The sequence below is a fragment of the Balaenoptera ricei genome, chromosome 18 (genome assembly GCF_028023285.1).
Source record: "Balaenoptera ricei isolate mBalRic1 chromosome 18, mBalRic1.hap2, whole genome shotgun sequence".
Classification (NCBI taxonomy): domain Eukaryota; kingdom Metazoa; phylum Chordata; class Mammalia; order Artiodactyla; family Balaenopteridae; genus Balaenoptera; species Balaenoptera ricei.
In genome coordinates this window covers 64344926-64364551 of record NC_082656.1, presented here as the reverse complement: position 1 = coordinate 64364551, position 19626 = coordinate 64344926, and the positions used below count along the sequence as shown (strand labels likewise).

Genomic DNA, 19626 nt, shown 5'->3' with positions numbered 1-19626 from the left:
GACTTCAGACTATACTACAAAGCTACAGTAATGAAGACAGTATGGTAGTGGCACAAAAACAGAAATATAGATCAAAGGAACAGGATAGAAAACCTTATCTTTGATAAAAGAGGCAAGAATATACAGTGGAGAAGAGAGAGCCTCTTCAATAAGTGGTGCTGGGAAAACTGGACAGCTGCATGTAAAAGAATGAAATTAGAACACTCCCTAACACCATACACAAAAATAAACTCAAAATGGATTAAAGACCTAAATGTAAGGCCAGACACTATCAAACTCTTAGAAGAAAACATAGGCAGAACACTCTATGACATAAATCACAGCAGGATCCTTTTGACCCACCTCCTAGAGAAATGGACATAAAAATTAAAATAAAAAATTGGGTCCTAATGAAACTTAAAAGCTTTTGCACAGCAAAGGAAACCATAAAGAAGATGAAAAGACAACCCTCAGAATGGGAGAAAATATTTGCAAATGAAGCAACTGACAAAGGATTAATCTCCAGTACAAACAAGCGGCTCATGCAGCTCAATATCAAAAAAACAAGAAACCCAATTGAAAAATGGGCAGAAGACCTAAATAGACATTTCTCCCAAGACGTTATACAGATTGCTAGCAAACACACAAAAAGATTCTCAACATCACTAATCATTAGAAAAATGCAAATCAAAACTACAATGAGGTATCACCTCACACTGGTCAGAATGGCCATTATCAAAAAATCTACAAACAATAAATGCTGGAGAGGGTGTGGAGAAAAGGGAACCCTCTTCCACTGTTGGTGGGAATGTAAATTGATACAACCACTATAGAGAACAGTATGGAGGTTCCTTAAAAATCTAAAAATAGAACTACCATATGACCCAGCAATTCCACTACTGGGCATGTACCCTGAGAAAACCATAATTCAAAAAGAGTCATGTACCACAATGTTCATTGCAACACTATTTACAATAGCCAGGACATGGAAGCAACTTGAGTGTCCATCAACAGATGAATGGATAAAGAAGATGTGGTGCATATGTACAGTGGAATATTACTCAGCCATCAAAAGAAATGAAATTGAGTTATTTGTAGTGAATTGGATGGACCTAGAATCTGTCATACAGAGTGAAGTCAGAAAGAGAAAAACAAATACCATATGCTAACACATATATATGGAATCTAAAAAAAAAAAAAAGGTTCTGAAGAACCTAGGGGCAGGATAGGAATAAAGACACAGATGTAGATAATGGACTGAGGACACGGGGAAGGGGAAGGGGAAGCTGGGACAAAGTGAGAGAGTGGCATGGACATATATACACTACCATATGTAAAATAGATAGCTAGTGGGAAGCAGCCGTATAGCACAGGTTGATCAGCTTTGTGCTTTGTGACCACCTAGAGAGGTGGGATAGGGAGGGTGGGAGGGAGATACAAGAGGGAGGGGATGTAGGGATATATGTATACGTATAGCTGATTCACTTTGTTATACAGCAGAAACGAACACAATATTGTAAAGCAATTATACTCCAATAAAGATGTTAAAAGAAATTTTAAAAAATAAAATATGAAGTCCTAAGTCATCCACATGACTCGCTATTAATAGTAAGTTCTCTCCCTTTAGGTTTCAGTTATGAAGGATGAATAAGTTTTGGATATGCAACAGACAACGTGGTTACTATAGTTAAGAATAATATATTTTATACTTGAGTGATATATGAAGCCACTGGAGGATTTTAATGGTAATATGATATATTGTGACTTATTTTGTTGTTCTTGTTGTTATGGCTGTCTTTAAGAGCTTAACTGAGGTATAATATACATATCATAAAATGTACTCATTTAAGTGTCAGTGTACATACTGGTATAACTATCAACACAATCATACCTATATTTGGAATATATATGGAATATTTACATCACCCCTAAACATTTCCTGCTGCCCATTTTCAATCAAATTTCTGCTCCCTACCTTTTGCCAAGAAACTACTGATCTATTTTTCTTTCTTTAGGCTTGTTGTTTTTAGAAATTTCATATATTTGTACCATTTTTTTTAGAATCCATATATAAGCAGTATCATATGATATTTGTCTTTCTCTGTCTGACATACTTCAATCAGTTTGACAATCTCTAAGTCCATCCATGTTGCTGCAACTGACATTATTTCATTTTTTTAATGGCTGAGTAATATTCCATTATATATATATATCACATCTTCTTTATCCATTCCTTTGTCTATGGACATTTAGGATGCTTCCATGTCCTGGCTATTGTAAATAGTGCTGCAATGAAAATTGCGGTGCATGTATCATTTCGAATTATGGTTTTCTCCAGATATATGCCCAGGAGTGGGATTGCTGGATCATATGGTAGTTCTATTTTTAGTGTTTTGAGAACCTCCATAGTGTTCTCCATAGTGGCTGTATCAATTTACATTCCCACCAACAGTGCAAGAGGGTTCCGTTTTCTCCACACCCTCTCCAGCATTTATTGTTTGTAGATTTTTTGATGATGGCCATTCTGACTCGTGTGAGGTGATACCTCACTGTAGTTTGACTTGCATCTCTAATAATTAGTGATGTTTAGCATCTTTTTATGTGCTTTTTGACCATCTGTATGTCTTCCTTGGAGAAATGTCTACTTAGATCTTCTGCCCATTTTTTGATTGAGTTGTTTGTTTTTTGATATTGAGCTGTGTGAGCTGTTTGTATATTAATAATTAATATAGAAATTAATTAATCCCTTGCCAGTCGCTTCATTTGCAAATGTTTTCTCCCATTCTGTGTGTTATCTTTTCGGTTTTTTTATGGTTTCCTTTGCTGTGTAAAAGCTTTTAAGTTTAATTAGGTCCCATTTGTTTAGTTTTGTTTTCATTTTCATTACTCTAGGAGTTGCATCATAAAGATCAAATGAACTTATTCACAAAACAGAAATAGAGTCACAGATGGTGACTCTTATGGTGACTAGGGGAGAATGGGAGGGGGAGGGATAAATTGGAAGATTGGGATTGACGTATACACACTACTATATATAAAATAGATAACTAATAAGGAGCTACTGTATAGCACAGGGAACTCTACTCAATACTCTCTAATGGCCTATATGGGAAAAGAATCTAAAAAAGAGTGGAGATATATATATATATTTATATATATATAACTGATTCACTTTGCTGTACACCTGAAGCTAACACATTATAAATCAACTATACTCCAATACAAAGTATAAAAAAAGAAATTTCATTTAAATGGGTCATACAATAATAATCTTTTGTGTCTGGCCTCTCTCTCTTAGAATGATGTTTTGAGATTTATCCGTGTGTTAATATTTCATTCCCTTTTTATTTCTCAGTAGTATTACAATTTTTTCATAGATATATAGCAAGAATCAGAAAGATAGACTGAGAAGTTTCAAGAGATCTATAAGTCTCATTCTCTAATATCACATAAGGTATTTGATATTCAGAAAAGTTGTGTCCAGACAAAACACTAGTTGGTTGCCAAGCCCTCTGACACTAGTAGCCAGTTCTCCTAACTTTTCAAAAAATGTCGCCATGACACTCTCTCTTTCTACATCTTCCTACCTTGTGTCCTTAATCTTATATCCATGAATCATTTTAAACAGGTTTTCGCTCTCTTTTCATGAGTCTAGATTTCCCATTTATTGAAAATACATTTTTTGGAATTGAATCACATCAACATTTATAATGAAGCCATATCCTTCTTTCTGTTTCTGTTTTACATTTTATCTAGTTCTTATTTCCATCAGCCCAGAAAAACATATCTCTTTAAGATTTTCAACTTATGAAACTATGATGGTTTTTATTATACATTTTTATATGATTTACATTTTTATTTCTCATCTATTTTGCTATTGTAATAACATTTACATTTTAAACCCTAGTACTCTATTTACTCCATTTGTTGAGGAAATTTATTTTTTATCACCTATTTAATTTGACTTGTCACTCTCCATCATTTAAACTTCCTACTTTATCATCATAATCTTCATTTTACAGACTAAATTTCTTTACTCAAGGATATCCCCTTTATTAAAATACCTACTGACATAAATAACTCTCGCACCAATAATACACAGATCTCAAAGTGGCAACGAGTAGTTTGAAATGAGGACGCTGACAGGTTTGATTTATCTATACAGTTTTCTTATTTTATTAAAGCAAATACATAAAGATTGATAGATTTCCTCTGTTAATAACAAATCTGACAGTACTTGGAGAAAAATAACTGCATAACAAATGTAACAGAGTCAGACATCAGTTTTTAATGTTTGAATGTTGTCAGATTTCAAGCTTCGCCATCCCTCTTCCCCTCCTCTGCTCCACATTTGCACAAGCAGAGAACAAAGTCTACACGCTCCCTCTCTCAGCCCTGGCAGGGATGTCACACCCACAATCCTCTGCCCACAGTTGGAAACGTGGCCCTACCCCACATCACAGTAAAACCTCCAAGCCAGTTTCCTTTCCCTGCTCTCTCAAACCATTTGAGACCAACTTGGGAGGACTACTCTGTTCTCCTCTGAAACACTTATTTTGCAACTCCAGGCATACCTCGTTTTATTGCACTTTGCAGATTAAGTGTTTTACAAATTGAAGGTTTGTGACATCCCTGCCCCAAGCAAGTCTATGGGCACCATTTTTCCAACAGCATTTGATCACTTTGTGTCTCTGTGTCACGTTTTGGTATTCTCAGAATATTTCAGACTTCTTCAATATTATTACTTTGTTATGGTGATCTGTGAGCAGTGATTTTTGATGTCACTATTGTAATTGCTTTGGGATGCAAACTGCACCCATAAAAGATGGTGATCTTAATTGATAAATGTTGTTTGTGTTCTAACGGCTCCACCAAATGGCCATTCCCCTACCTTTCTCCCTCTCCTCAGGCCTCCCTATTCCCTAAGACACAACAATAATGGAATTAGGCTGATTAATAACCCTACAGTGACCTCTAAGTGTTCAAGTAAAAGGGTCAATAGGGAGGGCAAACTTCACTGTTACCTGATTTTAAGAAATTAGCACAGTCACCCCAGCCTTCAGCACCACCACCCTGATCAGTCCGCAGCCATCAGCATGGGCAGGATATTCTACCAGCAAAACGATTATGACTTGCTGAAGGCTCAGATGATGGTTAGCATTTTTTACCAATAAAGTATTTTAAAATTAAGGTATGTACTTTGTTTTTGAGAAATAATGCTATTGCAGACTTAGTAGACTACAGTAAGTGTAAACTTATATGCATGTGAAGACAAAAAATTTGTGTGACTTGCTTTATTGCACTGGTCTGGAACCAAACCTGCAATAACTTTGAGGTATACTTGTAATAAACTTTGCACTCCTTCTTGGTGTGTATTTGGCATCATCATTTCTGACATACACACCAAATTTTGTGTGGGTTCTGTTCCACTTTTGTAGAATGTCCAAAAGTGGAAGAATCTACAGAAACTAGGAGACTGCTCCCTTAGTGCAATATACACATGGGTACTTACGAGTCTTCTCATTTATTCATTGTGTGCAGATCTCAATGGACACTGAATTTTGCAACAGATAACCATGAAACATATGGTAAGTAACTTCTTTATATTATATTTGTCATGATTATTGAAAATGATCTATGTATTTTCCAATGATATCAAATGGAACCACAAATCATTAACCAAAAAGTAATGCGTAGAAGAGAGGATAATGGTATTGATAAAAATGAAGAAGTTTGTTCCCTAAAAAGATAACTATTTAGCTTATATTTTTCTTTTAGAACAATTTTGAGGGCTCTGTCTAGGTAACATTTTAATTTGTAATTATTACACTGGTATTTTTGAAAACATTGAAAAGTATCAGAATTTTTTTTAAAAATCAGTATTTTGTACTCCAATTCTGCAAGAGAACTGGAAACTCTTTCATAGAAACATGTACATCCAAATCCAGGATCAGTGTTCTAGTATCTCAAAGTGGTAAAAAAGAGAAACATATTTGAAAGATTGGATAAATTTAATGTCCAAGTAAATTTCTGGGAAAAAATAATAGTAATTTCAGCATTACCTAATTACTGAGTTACTGAAAATATTTATGTTTTTATGAATTGTAACATATCTATTTTTTCCATTAATAGAGATGAGAATAAAACATAATTTTGAAGAAAAACATATTTGTATAAGAACAGGATGAAATATGGACCAAATAAAAGATCTTTTGATATCCTAGGTTATTATGAGAATGAATCAATGAATTAACATATATAAAGAGCACAGGATAATACCTGGCCCATAAAAAAACATTCAATGTTGCCTAATATTATTAGAATTTTTATTGATATTATTGCAATAAGCATGGGGATAGGCATCAGACACTTACTATTCCAGTTATATTTGAATTGTGAGGAATGTCTTTCACATTTTCTGGACATGTATTTCAATTCAATTTAATTTTTATAAAGTTTTTCACTACCAAAATGGGCCTTATAATACTAATTTTTAATTATGTATGAACTGTCTTCACACTTCTCTCTTTCCTTTTTTTCCTCTTCAATTAAAGTGCAGTGATTCCTTAGATGTTGCAATTGGCTTTGACAGTATTGCTGAAACACCCAGTTTTGAGGTAGTTAACAAATAAATCAAGAAAATAGTCAGTGCCAGCCACTGACCTTTGTGTCATCAGAGTCCAGGGAGACAAATCCTGCTTTTTTTTCAGTTTTTTGTTTGTTTGTTTGTTTTTAGATTCTGCATATAACAGTGAGATCATACAGTATTTGTCTTTTTCATCTGATTTATTTCACTTACCATAATACCCTCAAGGTTCATCCACTTTGTAGCAAAATGACAGGACTTTCTTCTCTTGTTATGGCTGAATAATATTTCATTGTAAATCCCTGCTCTTAATTGCCTTGTTGTCCAGTAGGTTAAGATAGTTAATAAAAATATTTTTTCTTAATTCTTTTTTTTTTTTTACACTCGACACTACAAGGAGCATTTATTTCAGACATGTGGCTACATCAGTTAAATGTAATGTGTATTCACAACATTAGTCATTTCACACAGCAGCTCATTATAATGCATGTGCCTTGCTAAAGCAGCCAAGATTCATTGAGGCATAAAACCACAAAGCATCATTATAGATCATACATCACTATTTTTAAAACACATGAAATTTTTACAATAGTTTTCTTCTGCAAATTACTAATAATGGTCCAAATAATCAAATATTTTCTTCACTTACTCCATTTGACCCTGCATCCTGATTATATAAATTAACCCATCACTACCTTAATTCAACAATAATTTTTTTTAACATCTTTATTGGAGTATAATTGCTTTACAATGGTGTGTTAGTTTCTGCTTTATAACAAAGTAAATCAGTTATACATATACATATGTTCCCATATCTCTTCCCTCTTGCAACTCCCTCCCTCCCACCCTCCCTATCCCACCCCTCTAGGTGGTCACAAAGCACAGAGCTGATCTCCCTGTGCTATGCGGTTGCTTCCCACTAGCTATCTATTTTACATTTGGTAGTGTATGTATGTCCATGCCACTCTATCACCCTGTCACATCTTACCCTTCCCCCTCTGCATATCCTCAAGTCCATTCTCTAGTAGGTCTGTGTCTTTATTCCCATCTTGCCACTAGGTTCTTCATGACCTTTTTTTGTTTTTTTTTCCTTAGATTCTATATAAATGTGTTAGCATACTGTATTTGTTTTTCTATTTCTGACTTACTTCACTCTGTATGACAGACTCTAACTCCATCCACCTCACTACAAAAAACTCCATTTTGTTTATTTTTATGGCTGAGTAATATTCCATTGTATATATGTGCTACATCTTCTTTATCCATTCATCTGATGATGGACACTAAGGTTGCTTCCATGTCCTGGCTATTGTAAATAGAGCTGCAATGAACATTTTGGTACATGACTCTTTTTGAATTATGGTTTTCTCAGGGTATATGCCCAGTAGTGGGATTGCTGGGTCGTATGGTAGTTCTATTTTTAGTTTTTTAAGGAACCTCCATACTGTTCTCCATAGTGGCTGTATCAATTTACATTCCCACCAACAGTGCAAGAGGGTTCCTTTTTCTCCACACCCTCTCCAGCATTTATTGTTTCTAGATTTTTTGGTGATGGCCATTCTGACTGGTGTGAGATGATATCTCATTGTAGTTTTGATTTGCATTTCTCTAATGATGAATGATGTTGAGCATTCTTTCATGTGTTTGTTGGCAATCTGTATATCTTCTTTGGAGAAATGTCTATTTAGGTCTTCTGCCCATTTTTGGATTGGGTTGTTTGTTTTTTTGTTATTGAGCTGCATGAGCTGTTTGTAAATCTTGGAGATTAATCCTTTGTCAGTTGCTTCATTTGCAAATATTTTCTCCCATTCTGAGGGTTGTCTTTTGGTCTTGTTTATGGTTTCCTTTGCTGTGCAAAAGCTTTTAAGTTTCATTAGGTCCCATTTGTTTATTTGTGTTTTTATTTCCATTTCTCTAGGAGCTGGGTCAAAAAGGATCTTGCTGTGATTTATGTCATAGAGTGTTCTGCCTATGTTTTCCTCTAAGAGTTTTATAGTGTCTGGCCTTACATTTAGGTCCTTAATCCATTTTGAGTTTATTTTTGTGTATGGTGTTAAGGAGTGTTCTAATTTCATACTTTTACATGTACCTGTCCAGTTTTCCCAGACCAGTTATTGAAGAGGCTATCTTTTCTCCACTGTATATGCTTGCCTCCTTTATCAAAGATAAGGTGACCATATGTGTGTGGGTTTATCTCTGGGCTTTCTATCCTGTTGCATTGATCTATATTTCTGTTTTTGTGCCAGTACCATACTGTCTTGATTACTGTGGCTTTGTAGTATAGTGTGAAGTCCGGGAGCCTGATTCCTCCAGCTCCATTTTTCGTTCTCAAGATTGCTTTGGCTATTCGGGGTCTTTTGTGTTTCCATACAAATTTTGAAATTTTTTGTTCTAGTTCTGTGAAAAATGCCAGTGGTAGTTTGATAGGGATTGTATTGAAACTGTAGATTGCTTTGGGTAGTATAGTCATTTTCACAATGTTGATACTTCCAATCCAAGAACATGGTATATCTCTCCATCTATTTGTATCATCTTTAATTTCTTTCATCAGTGTCTTATAGTTTTCTGCATACAGGTCTTTTGTCTCCCAAGGTAGGTTTATTCCTAGATATTTTATTCTTTTTCTTGCAATGGTAAATGGGAGTGTTTTCTTAATTTCACTTTCAGATTTTTCATCATTAGTGTATAGGAATGCAAGAGATTTCTGTGAATTAATTTTGTATCCTGCTACTTTACCAAATTCATTGATTAGCTCTAGTTGTTTTCTGGTAGCATCTTTAGGATTCTCTATGTATAGTATCATGTCATCCGCAAACAGTGACAGCTTTAATTCTTCTTTTCTGATTTGGATTCCTTTTATTTCTTTTTCTTCTCTGATTGCTGTGGCTAACACTTCCAAAACTATGTTTAATAATAGTGGTGAGAGTGAGCAACCTTGTCTTCTTCCTGATCTTAGTGGAAATGGTTTCAGTTTTTCACCATTGAGGACAATGTTGGCTGTGGGTTTTTCATATATGACCTATATTATGTTGAGGAAAGTTCCCTCTATGCCTACTTTCTGCAGCGCTTTTATCATAAATGGGTGTTGAATTTTGTCGAAAGCTTTCTCTGCATCTATTGAGATGATCATATGGTTTTTCTCCTTCAGTTTGTTAATATGGTGTATCACGTTGATTGATTTGCGTATATTGAGGAATCCTTGCATTCCTGGAATAAACCCCACTTGATCATGGTGTATGATCCTTTTAATGTGCTGTTGGATTCTGTTTGCTAGTATTTTGTTGAGGATTTTTGCATCTATGTTCATCAGTGATATTGGCCTGTAGTTTTCTTTCTTTGTGACATCTTTGTCTGGTTTTGGTATCAGGCTGATGGTGGTCTCAGAGAATGAGTTGGGGAGTGTTCCTCCCTCTGCAATATTTTGGAAGAGTTTGAGAAGGATAGGTGTTAGCTCTTCTCTAAATGTTTGATAGAATTTGCCTGTGAAGCCATGTGGTCCTGGGCTTTTGTTTGTTGGAAGATTTTTAATCACAGTTTCAATTTCAGTGCTTGTGATTGGTCTGTTCATATTTTCTATTTCTTCCTGGTTCAGTCTCGGCAGGTTGTGCATTTCTAAGAATTTTTCCATTTCTTCCAGGTTGTCCATTTTATTGGCATAGAGTTGCTTGTAGTAATCTCTCATGATCTTTTGTATTTCTGCAGTGTCAGTTGTTACTTCTCCTTTTTCGTTTCTAATTCTATTGATTTGAATCTTCTCCCTTTTTTTCTTGATGAGTCCAGCTAATGGTTTATCAATTTTGTTTATCTTCTCAAAGAACCAGTTTTTAGTTTTATTGATCTTTGCTATTGTTTCCTTCATTTCTTTTTCATTTATTTCTGATCTGATCTTTATGATTTCTTTCCTTCTGCTAACTTAGGGGTGTTTTTGTTCTTCTTTCTCTAATTCCTTTAGGTGCAAGGTTAGGTTGTTTATTTGAGATGTTTCCTGTTTCTTGAGGTAGGCTTATATTGCTATAAACTTCCCTCTTAGAACTGCTTTTGCTGCATCCCATAGGTTTTGGGTCATCATGTCTCCATTGTCATTTGTTATTAGGTATTTTTTGATTTCCCCTTTGATTTCTTCAGTGATCACTTTGTTATTAAGTAGTGTATTGTTTAGCCTCCATGTGTTTGTATTTTTTACAGATCTTTTCCTGTAATTGATATCTAGTCTCATAGCATTGTGGTCGGAAAAGATACTTTTGATCTTGATATGATTTCAATTTTCTTAAATTTACCAAGGCTTGATTTGTGACCCAAGATATGAGCTATCCTGGAGAATGTTCCACGAGCACTTGAGAAAAATGTGTATTCTGTTGTTGTAGGGTGCAATGTCCTATAAATATCAATTAAGTCCATCTAGTTTAATGTGTCATTTAAAGCTTGTGTTTCCTTATTTATTTTCATTTTGGATGATCTGTCCATTGGTAAAAGTGGGGTGTTAAAATCCCCTACTATGATTGTGTTACTGTCGATTTCCCCTTTTATGGCTGTTAGTATTTGCCTTATGTATTGAGGTGCTCCTATGTTGGGTGCATAAATATTTACAATTGTTTTATCTTCTTCTTGGATCGATCCCTTGATCATTATGTAGTGTCCTTCTTTGTCTCTTGTAATAGTCTTTATTTTAAAGTCTATTTTGTCTGATATAAGAATTGCTACTCCAGCTTTCTTTTGATTTGCATTTGCATGGAATATCTTTTTCCATGCCCTCACTTTCAGTCTGTATGTGTCTCTAGGTCTGAAGTGGGTCTCTTGTAGACAGCATATATACGGGTCTTGTTTTTTTATCCATTCAGCCAGTCTGTGTCTTTTGGTGGGAGCATTTAATCCAATTACATTTAAGGTAATTATCGATATGTATGTTCCTATTCCCATTTTCTTAAATGTTTTGGGTTTGTTATTGTAGGTCTTTTCCTTCTCTTGTGTTTCTTGCCTAGAGAAGTTCCTTTAGCATTTGTTGTAAAGCTGGTTTGGTGGTGCTGAACTCTCTCAGCTTTTGCTTGTCTGTAAAGGTTTTAATTTCTCCATCACATCTGAATGAGATCCTTGCTGGGTAGAGTAATCTTGGTTGTAGGTTTTTCTCCTTCATCACTTTAAATATGTCCTGCCACTCCCTTCTGGCTTGCAGAATTTCTGCTGAAAGATCAGCTGTTAACCTTATGGGGATTCCCTTGTGTGTTATTTGTTGTTTTTCCCTTGCTTCTTTTAATATGTTTTCTTTATATTTAATTTTTGATAGTTTGATTAATATGTGTCTTGGCGTGTTTCTCCTTAGATTTATCCTGTATGGAACTCTCTGTGCTTCCAGGACTTGATTGACTATTTCCTTTCCCATATTAGGGAAGTTTTCAACTATAATCTCTTCAAATATTTTCTCAGTCTCTTTCTTTTTCTCTTCTTCTTCTGGGACCCCTATAATTTGAATGTTGGTGCATTTAATGTTGTCCCAGAGGTCTCTGAGACTGTCCTCAGTTCTTTTCATTCTTTTTTCTTTATTCTGCTCTGCAGTAGTTATTTCCACTATTTTATCTTCCAGGTCACTTATCTGTTCTACTGCCTCAGTTATTCTGCTATTGATCCTGTCTAGAGTATTTTTAATTTCATTTATTGTGTTTTTCATCATTGCTTGGTTCCTCTTTAGTTCTTCTAGGTCCTTGTTAAATGTTTCTTGCATTTTGTCTATTCTATTTCCAAGATTTTGGTTCATCTTTACTATCATTATTCTGAATTCTTTTTCAGGTAGACTGCCTATTTCCTCTTCATTTGTTAGGTCTGGTGTGTTTTTACCTTGCTCCTTCATCTGCTGTGTGTTTTTCTGTCATCTCATTTTGCTTATCTTACTGTGTTTGGGATCTCCTTTTCGCAGGCTGCAGGTTCGTAGTTCCTGTTGGTTTTGGTGTCTGTCCCCAGTGGCTAAGGTTGGTTCAGTGGGTTGTGTAAGCTTCCTGGTGGAGGGGACTAGTGCCGCCTGTGTTCTGGTGGATGAGGCTGGATCTTGTCTTTCTGGTGGGCATGTCCACGTCTGGTGGTGTGTTTTGGGGTATCTGTGGCCTTATTATGATTTTAGGCAGCCTCTCTGCTAATGGATGGGGCTGTGTTCCTGTCTTGCTAGTTGTTTGGCATAGGGTGTCCAGCACTGTAGCTTGCTGGTCGTTGAGTGAAACTGGGTCCTGGTGTTGAGATGGAGATCTCTGGGAGATTTTCGCTGTTTGGTATTATGTGGAGCTGGGAGGTCTCTTGTGGACCAGTGTCCTGAAGTTGGCTCTCCCACCTCAGAGGCACAGCCCTGATGCCTGGCTGGAGCAGCAAGAGCCTCTCATCCACACGGCTCAGAATAAAAGGGAGAAAAAATAGAAAGAAAGAAAGAAAGAAGGAAGGGAAGGGAAGAAAGGAAGGAAGGAAGGAAGGAAGGGGAAAAAATAATATATCTTGCTCCCAAAGTCCACCTCCTCAATTTGGGATGATTCGTTGTCTGTTCAGGTATTCCACAGATGCAGGGTACATCAAGTTGTTTGTGGAGCTTTAATGCACTGCTTCTGAGGCTGCTGGGAGTGATTTCCCTTTCTCTTCTTTGTTCGCACAGCTCCTGGGTTTCAGCTTTGGATCTGGCCCCGCCTCTGCATGTAGGTCGCCTGAGGGCATCTGTTCTTAGCTCAGACAGGACGGGTTAAAGGAGCAGCTGGTTCGGGGGCTCTGACTCACTCAGGCCGGGGGGAGGGAGCGGTACGGAGGAGGCGGGGCGAGCCTGCAGCGGCAGAGGCGTCGTGATGTTGCAGCAGCCTGAGGCGCGCCGTGCGTTCTTCTGGGGAAGTTTTCCCTGGATCACGGGACCCTGGCCGTGGCGGGGCTGCACAGGCTCCCAGGAGGGGAGGTGTGGAGAGTGACCTGTGCTCGCACACAGGCTTTTTGGTGGCGGCAGCAGCAGCCTTAGCGTCTCATACTCATCTCTGGGGTCCGCGTTGATAGCCGTGGCTCGCGCCCATCTCTGGAGCTCATTTAGGCCGCGCTCTGAATCCCCTCTCCTCGCGCACCAGGAAACAAAGAGGTGAGAAAAAGTCTCTTGCCTGTTTGGCAGCTCCAGACCTTTTCCTGGACTCCCTACTGGCTAGCTGTAGTGCGCTAACCCCTTCAGGCTGTGTTCACGCCTCCAACCCCAGTCCTCTCCCTGCGATCCTACTGAAGCCCGAGCCTCATCTCCCAGCCCCGCCCGCCCCGGCAGGGGAGCAGACAAGCCTCTCAGGCTGGTGAGTGCTGCCCGGCGCCGAGCCTCTGTGCGGGAATCTCTCCGCTTTGCCCTCCGCACCCCTGTTGCTGCGCTCTCCTCCGTGGCTTCGAAGCTCCCCCCTCTGCCACTCGCAGTCTCCGCCCGCGAAGGGATTTCCTAGTGTGTGGAAACCTTTCCTCCTTCACAGCTCCCTCCCACTGGTGCAGGTCCCGACCCTATTCTTTTGTCTCTGTTAATTCTTTTTTCTTTTGCCCTACCCATGTACGTGGGGAGTTTCTTGCCTTTTGGGAGGTCTGACGTCTTCTGCCAGCGTTCAGTGGGTGTTCTATAGGAGCAGTTCCTCGTGTAGATGTATTTCTGATGTATCTTTGGGGAGGAAGGTGATCTCCGTGTCTTACTCTTCCACCATCTTCTCCTCCTTTTTTCTTAATTCTTAACTTGGATTCTCATTTTAGGAAGATTCAAATTTGTGCCATGAGGTATGAATCTAAGTATAGCGACTGTCTTTTTTTATTCTTCCAGTTGTATTCCTTTCCTCAAAAGAGAAAATTCAGGAAATAGATTGCACAGTTTCCTACTTTCTGATTCTCTAGTGGAAGCTCAACATCTCATACTGTAGGGATTTTCTACCAGGATGACACTCAGAACCTGCCAGCTGAATAGTTTACTATCTTATTTACAAGACAATAAATAAAATTATAAAGCTAATTATTTGTCTTTGAATAGTTTACCAAATTTTTTTCTCATCAGTTGAAAGAAGAATTGAAAAAGTATAATTAGTATAGATTAAGATACCCCATTGTTGTAGGTGAAATATTTAACAAATTCAGAAGTAGTTTTATATAAATCAATACCTAATCACAGAAAGCAGGCAGAGTAATTCATAGTGTTCAAAAACCTAGGATTATATAAAGACTTTGGAAAAATTATTTTCCACGTTTTATGGACTGAATATTTGTTTTCCCTGAAAATTCATGTGTTGAAGCCCTAACCCCCAGTGTGATGGTATTTGGAAGTGAGGACTTTGGAAGGAATTAGGTTTAAATGAGGTCATGAAAGTGGGGCCCTCATGATGGGATTAGTGTTCTTTTAAGAAGAGGAAGAGAGTTTAGAGCACTCTCTCTCATTTTCTCTTTCTCTCTCTCTTTCTCAGCCATGTAAGGACACAGCAAGAAGGCGGCAGTCTATAAGCCAGGAAGAAGTCCCTCACCAGGGACCAAATAGGCCAGCTCCTTGACCTTGGACTTCCTGGCCTCCAGAATGGTAAGATTTAAATTCCTGTTTAAACCATGCAGTCAATGGTATTTTGTTATAGCAGTCTGAACTTGAGAAAAGAGTATAGAAGGAATAAATAATCCAAAAAGTAATCAAATGCAATGTAGTTTTAATACATGTAATGTTATTAATGAAAATATGATGTCTTAATGTCTCAAACAAAACCCAAAAATCAAAAAGAAAAGGAAACTGATACATCACAACATTACAAGATAAAAAGTTAAAACTGATATTGTGTATTGTGGTATTTTATAATTAGTTTGTCAAAAGGAAAATACACATATCAGATATTTCTAGGCTACAATCTAAACTCAGGAATAACTAGAATATGTGATATTTTCTTCAATAACTAATTTTCAAAATTAACAAATATGTTTTAAAATTAAATATATATATTGTTTTCTTACATTAATTTTCTGATTACTAAATATATGTTCATTATAGCTATTTTAGAAAACATTAAAATAAAAGAAGAAAGGTTATTGTATTCTCTGTGTTTCTTTAGTTATATATATTCTTTAATACATCTTTTAATATATTCAAATTATATTTAATATTTTATTTACATAAATGTGAAAATGTCCAAAATTAAGAAATAGTATCATTTTTAAAAATCAACTAATTGACATTAAAAAACTTGATATTTCATTGCCTTAACTTGAATTTCTCATTAATAATATTAAAAATATGTGAATATAGAACTTTAGAGTTTCTAGTACTTCTATAAATTACCTAGTCTTGTTCTTGCCCATTTCCCCCCACACTGGGGATATTGTTTGTGCAGTTTTTAGTAAATTATAAGAAATTTTCATAATTAAATGTCATTTTCTTGCATTTATATAGCAATTTTTTCCAGTTCACTTGTGTGTCTTTTAAAATTTTCTTCATGGCATACTGTTGATGATTTCTAGATGTCAGTTTGTTATGAGCAAATCTATTTTCTTAAAACCTTTCTGAGAATACTTTTATTTTGATGATTTTATTGTTTTGAAATAAATGTAAGTATTAGCTATATAATTTATTTTTTGATGATACACCCCGTCCCCTAACACACACACACACACACACATACACACACACAAATACACACTCAAATAGATGCAAAATATGTCTTGAATTTCATCATTGGTGTATTTTGCTGATCTTTTCCTTTCTTCCTCTGGGTTCAGGTTTCTCTCCCCAATTCCTTTATTCCTTTGTTCTCGGGTAGAATATTAAAAAGGTTTTTCCTAACTGTCTCATAATGACTGTTAACACCAACCTGACTTAGAAATTAATCCTTAGTTTCTATTCAGTCTCTTTTAGTTGTAAACTAATTCCATATGCTCCTAAATCAAGCCCTGGAGCGCCAAACTCCAGACTGAATCACAGCCCCTGTAGCTTATCAGGGAGTTTTATTTAATGACCAATTTGGGTGGGGGGTATTTCTCTATGAAAGCAAGAGATTCCAAGTATTGTTTAAATAAAAATGGCTTTCTGTAGGGGGGTGGTTATCAGTGGGGAGTCTCAGTTGAGTCTTATCATGGGATTCACATTACGATCCTGTTAACTTTGGTAGTGTTGGTAACTTTTTTTTCTTTTTTGGTGTCTTTTTTATGAGATGATAATTATGAAGTGTATATTTGTATTTTTAATTTATTGTTTGTTTCCTTTAATTTTCAACTAACAGACAAACACTGTGATAAGATTTGTGATATGCATGTAAGACACTGGGTGGAGGCAACAAGGGATGGGAGTCAAGGGTGTTGTCACTTAGGTAGAACCATAGAATGCTGTTTGAAATCCTTGACTGAATGGTTATAGGAAAACAAAAAAAGCAGCTGCTTCCCTTCAGGCAACTGTAATTCTTGGCACACAAATGGTGCTTTTCCAAAGATGTGCAAAAATGCTAAAAGACTACAGGGAGAAAAGGAATCTCCTCATTTCTGATACAAAAATGTGAAGTTCTCTGTCATCTATGACAGTTGGAGAGAAAGCAGTATTTTTGTCACATTTTGAATGTCACAACTTTGGAAGACCCACAGCAATAAGTATTCCAGGAGGTTAATAGTGATAGAAGCCATGGAAGAATACCAGTTGGAGAAGCTGGTACTCAGCAAAGGGGCATTAGGAGAGCAAAACCAGCCATTGGGCAGGACATATGTGTGTTCTTATAAACAAGGAAGAAGCATGCTGAAAATTCCCAGTAGTCAGGGAAGTATAAGATGAGGTAAATATGTGTGGTTTGGGAAATTTTGGTTACATAGCTGGGTGACACAAAGGTAGTAACAGTTTATGTGCCCTGCAATGTTACTGATGTTTACTGAGTTTATATTACATTTTGATGGTGATAATAGAATTGTGCAGAGAAAAAAGTGAGATTAATACATGATTGCATTTGCGGATTTAGTTACACCTTTAAATTCAACATAAATGCAAAATATATAATTTCATTATTTCACAACTTCTTTCAGAACCTACTCATTTCTACTGGCTCTTACTTGTCCTGAAAGTGAATTCCAAACCACATTTAGTTTTAAGAGAAAATAGAAAGAATAGGGAGAAAAAACACTTTTAAAAAGAGATGAAAAGAAAGCATTGAGGAAAATAACAAGAATCACCAGGGACATGAATAAATAAAGTAATATTTTGGCTAATGTCTAAATCATCTTCAGGTTGAATTCCACACAAGATAAGCCATTCTTTCTGTTGCATAATCTCCAATATTCATTCTTTCTCTTGCCAATTATTTTGTTCTTGAAAACCATTCTTACTTTTAAAATGTAAGGCTACAATACCAGAAATTGAAGTCTTGGAAATACTACTTTTGGGAGAAAAAGATTTATGTTCTTCATTTTTCTAATTTCTTGAAAAAAATAAAATCAGTGTGTGTGTGTGTGTGTGTGTGTGTGTGTGTATGTGTGTGTTTGCAGAAAATAACTCATACACATCGCCTAGCATGTGCAATCCTATATGTTATGTTACCTCAAAAAAACCTTTAATTTGAAGGATCTTTGTCAAGATTGATACAGAGCAAAACTAATTTTTAAAAAATCTGAACATAGTGATGGAAAACCTTGACAGTCAAAGGCTGTGATAAGAATGTTCAAGGAACTGTGTGAAGGGTTCAAAATGAATAAAAATGTGATAGAAGAATTATCTTCCTGTTTCTTTAACTTGATACTGAGAAAAGTAATGGCCACAGACATAATAAAAGAAGCCCTGCTATGTGGAATAGAATGAATGACCTTAGATTTAGAAATGATATTGACCTCTCATCTTAGACATTGAAGAAACTGTATAAGGGTGGGGGAATGGGGAGGAAGAGAAGAAAACAGATTATTCTCTTAGAACTTCAGTTTGTCTGAAGTAATCACATAGTAGGGGAAAAAAAGTGGCAATGACTTCTAGTGATCATCAAAGCTAGAGATAAAAAAACAGACCACTAAGAATAGAAGAAGACATAACATAAGAGAATTACTGCTTCTCAATTTGATAATGACTTCAGTAATTCAATTTTTAATTCAAAATCTATATACTCTCTATTCTTTTAATGTTAAATATTTAAGAATATATTAAAATGTTTAAATTATAGATGGAAGATAAAAAATTTTTAAATAGCTGGGCAGGTTTAAAACTGAAAAGTAAATTTGTGGTGATATTGAATCACTTTATTACAATAGGATTAATACACCTAAAGTGGATTTCATATTTGAAAATTAATTGAGAATTTACAAGAAACATTTATAAAAATATTTATTGAAAAGTGATCAAGAAATACAAATAAAATGTGGAAGTATCATTGCATCACAGGCTGTACATGTAAAGTCAGTGCCAATACAATTCATATTTTAAAATATATAATTATCTACATGAAAAGATTTTACTCACCTTTGAGGCCAGTTTCAAGGCCTATTATCTCTGAGAATTTCTCCAATATTTCTCCTTCTTAGATAGGCTTTAAAACTCCTTATTGCATACTATTTACAATGATATCATAATGGCCAGTTTCTCCATTTATTTAATTAATAATCTTTGAATGCCGACATGTGAATAAATACATGTACAAATTACTTTCAGGTTGTGATAAATCTTTTGAATTAAATAATATAGTTAACCATGATAAAAAAAATATATGAACTACTACCCAAAGCAATCTACAGATTTAATGCAATCCCTATCAAATTACCCATGACAAATAATCCTAGAACAAATAATCCTAAAATAATATGGATCCATAAAAGACCCAGAATTGCCAAAGTAATCCCAAGGAAAAAGAACAAAGCTGGAGGCATGACCCTCCCAGCCTTCAGACAATACTACAAAGCTACAGTAATCAAAACAACATGGCATTGGCACAAAAACATATATATGGAGCAGTGGAACAGAAGAGAGAGCCCAGAAATAAACCCACACACCTACGGTCACTTAATCTTCACAAAAGAGACAAGAATATACAATGGAGGAAAAGTCTCTTCAGCAAGTGGTGTTGGGAAAGCTGGACAACTGCATGCAAATCAATGAAGTTAGAACACTGCCT

At 35.9% G+C, this 19626-nt stretch overlaps 1 long non-coding RNA gene across 1 annotated transcript in view; it reads left to right on the top strand.

Annotated features, from left to right (window-relative positions):
• Positions 1 to 5519: 5519 nt before the first annotated feature.
• Positions 5520 to 19626, top strand: part of LOC132352588 (uncharacterized) — a 170329-nt gene continuing 156222 nt past the window's right edge. The window contains exons 1-2 of the long non-coding RNA XR_009498798.1: positions 5520 to 5567; positions 14986 to 15095. This is a non-coding gene — a long non-coding RNA (uncharacterized LOC132352588). The remainder of the gene's footprint in view (positions 5568 to 14985; positions 15096 to 19626) is intronic.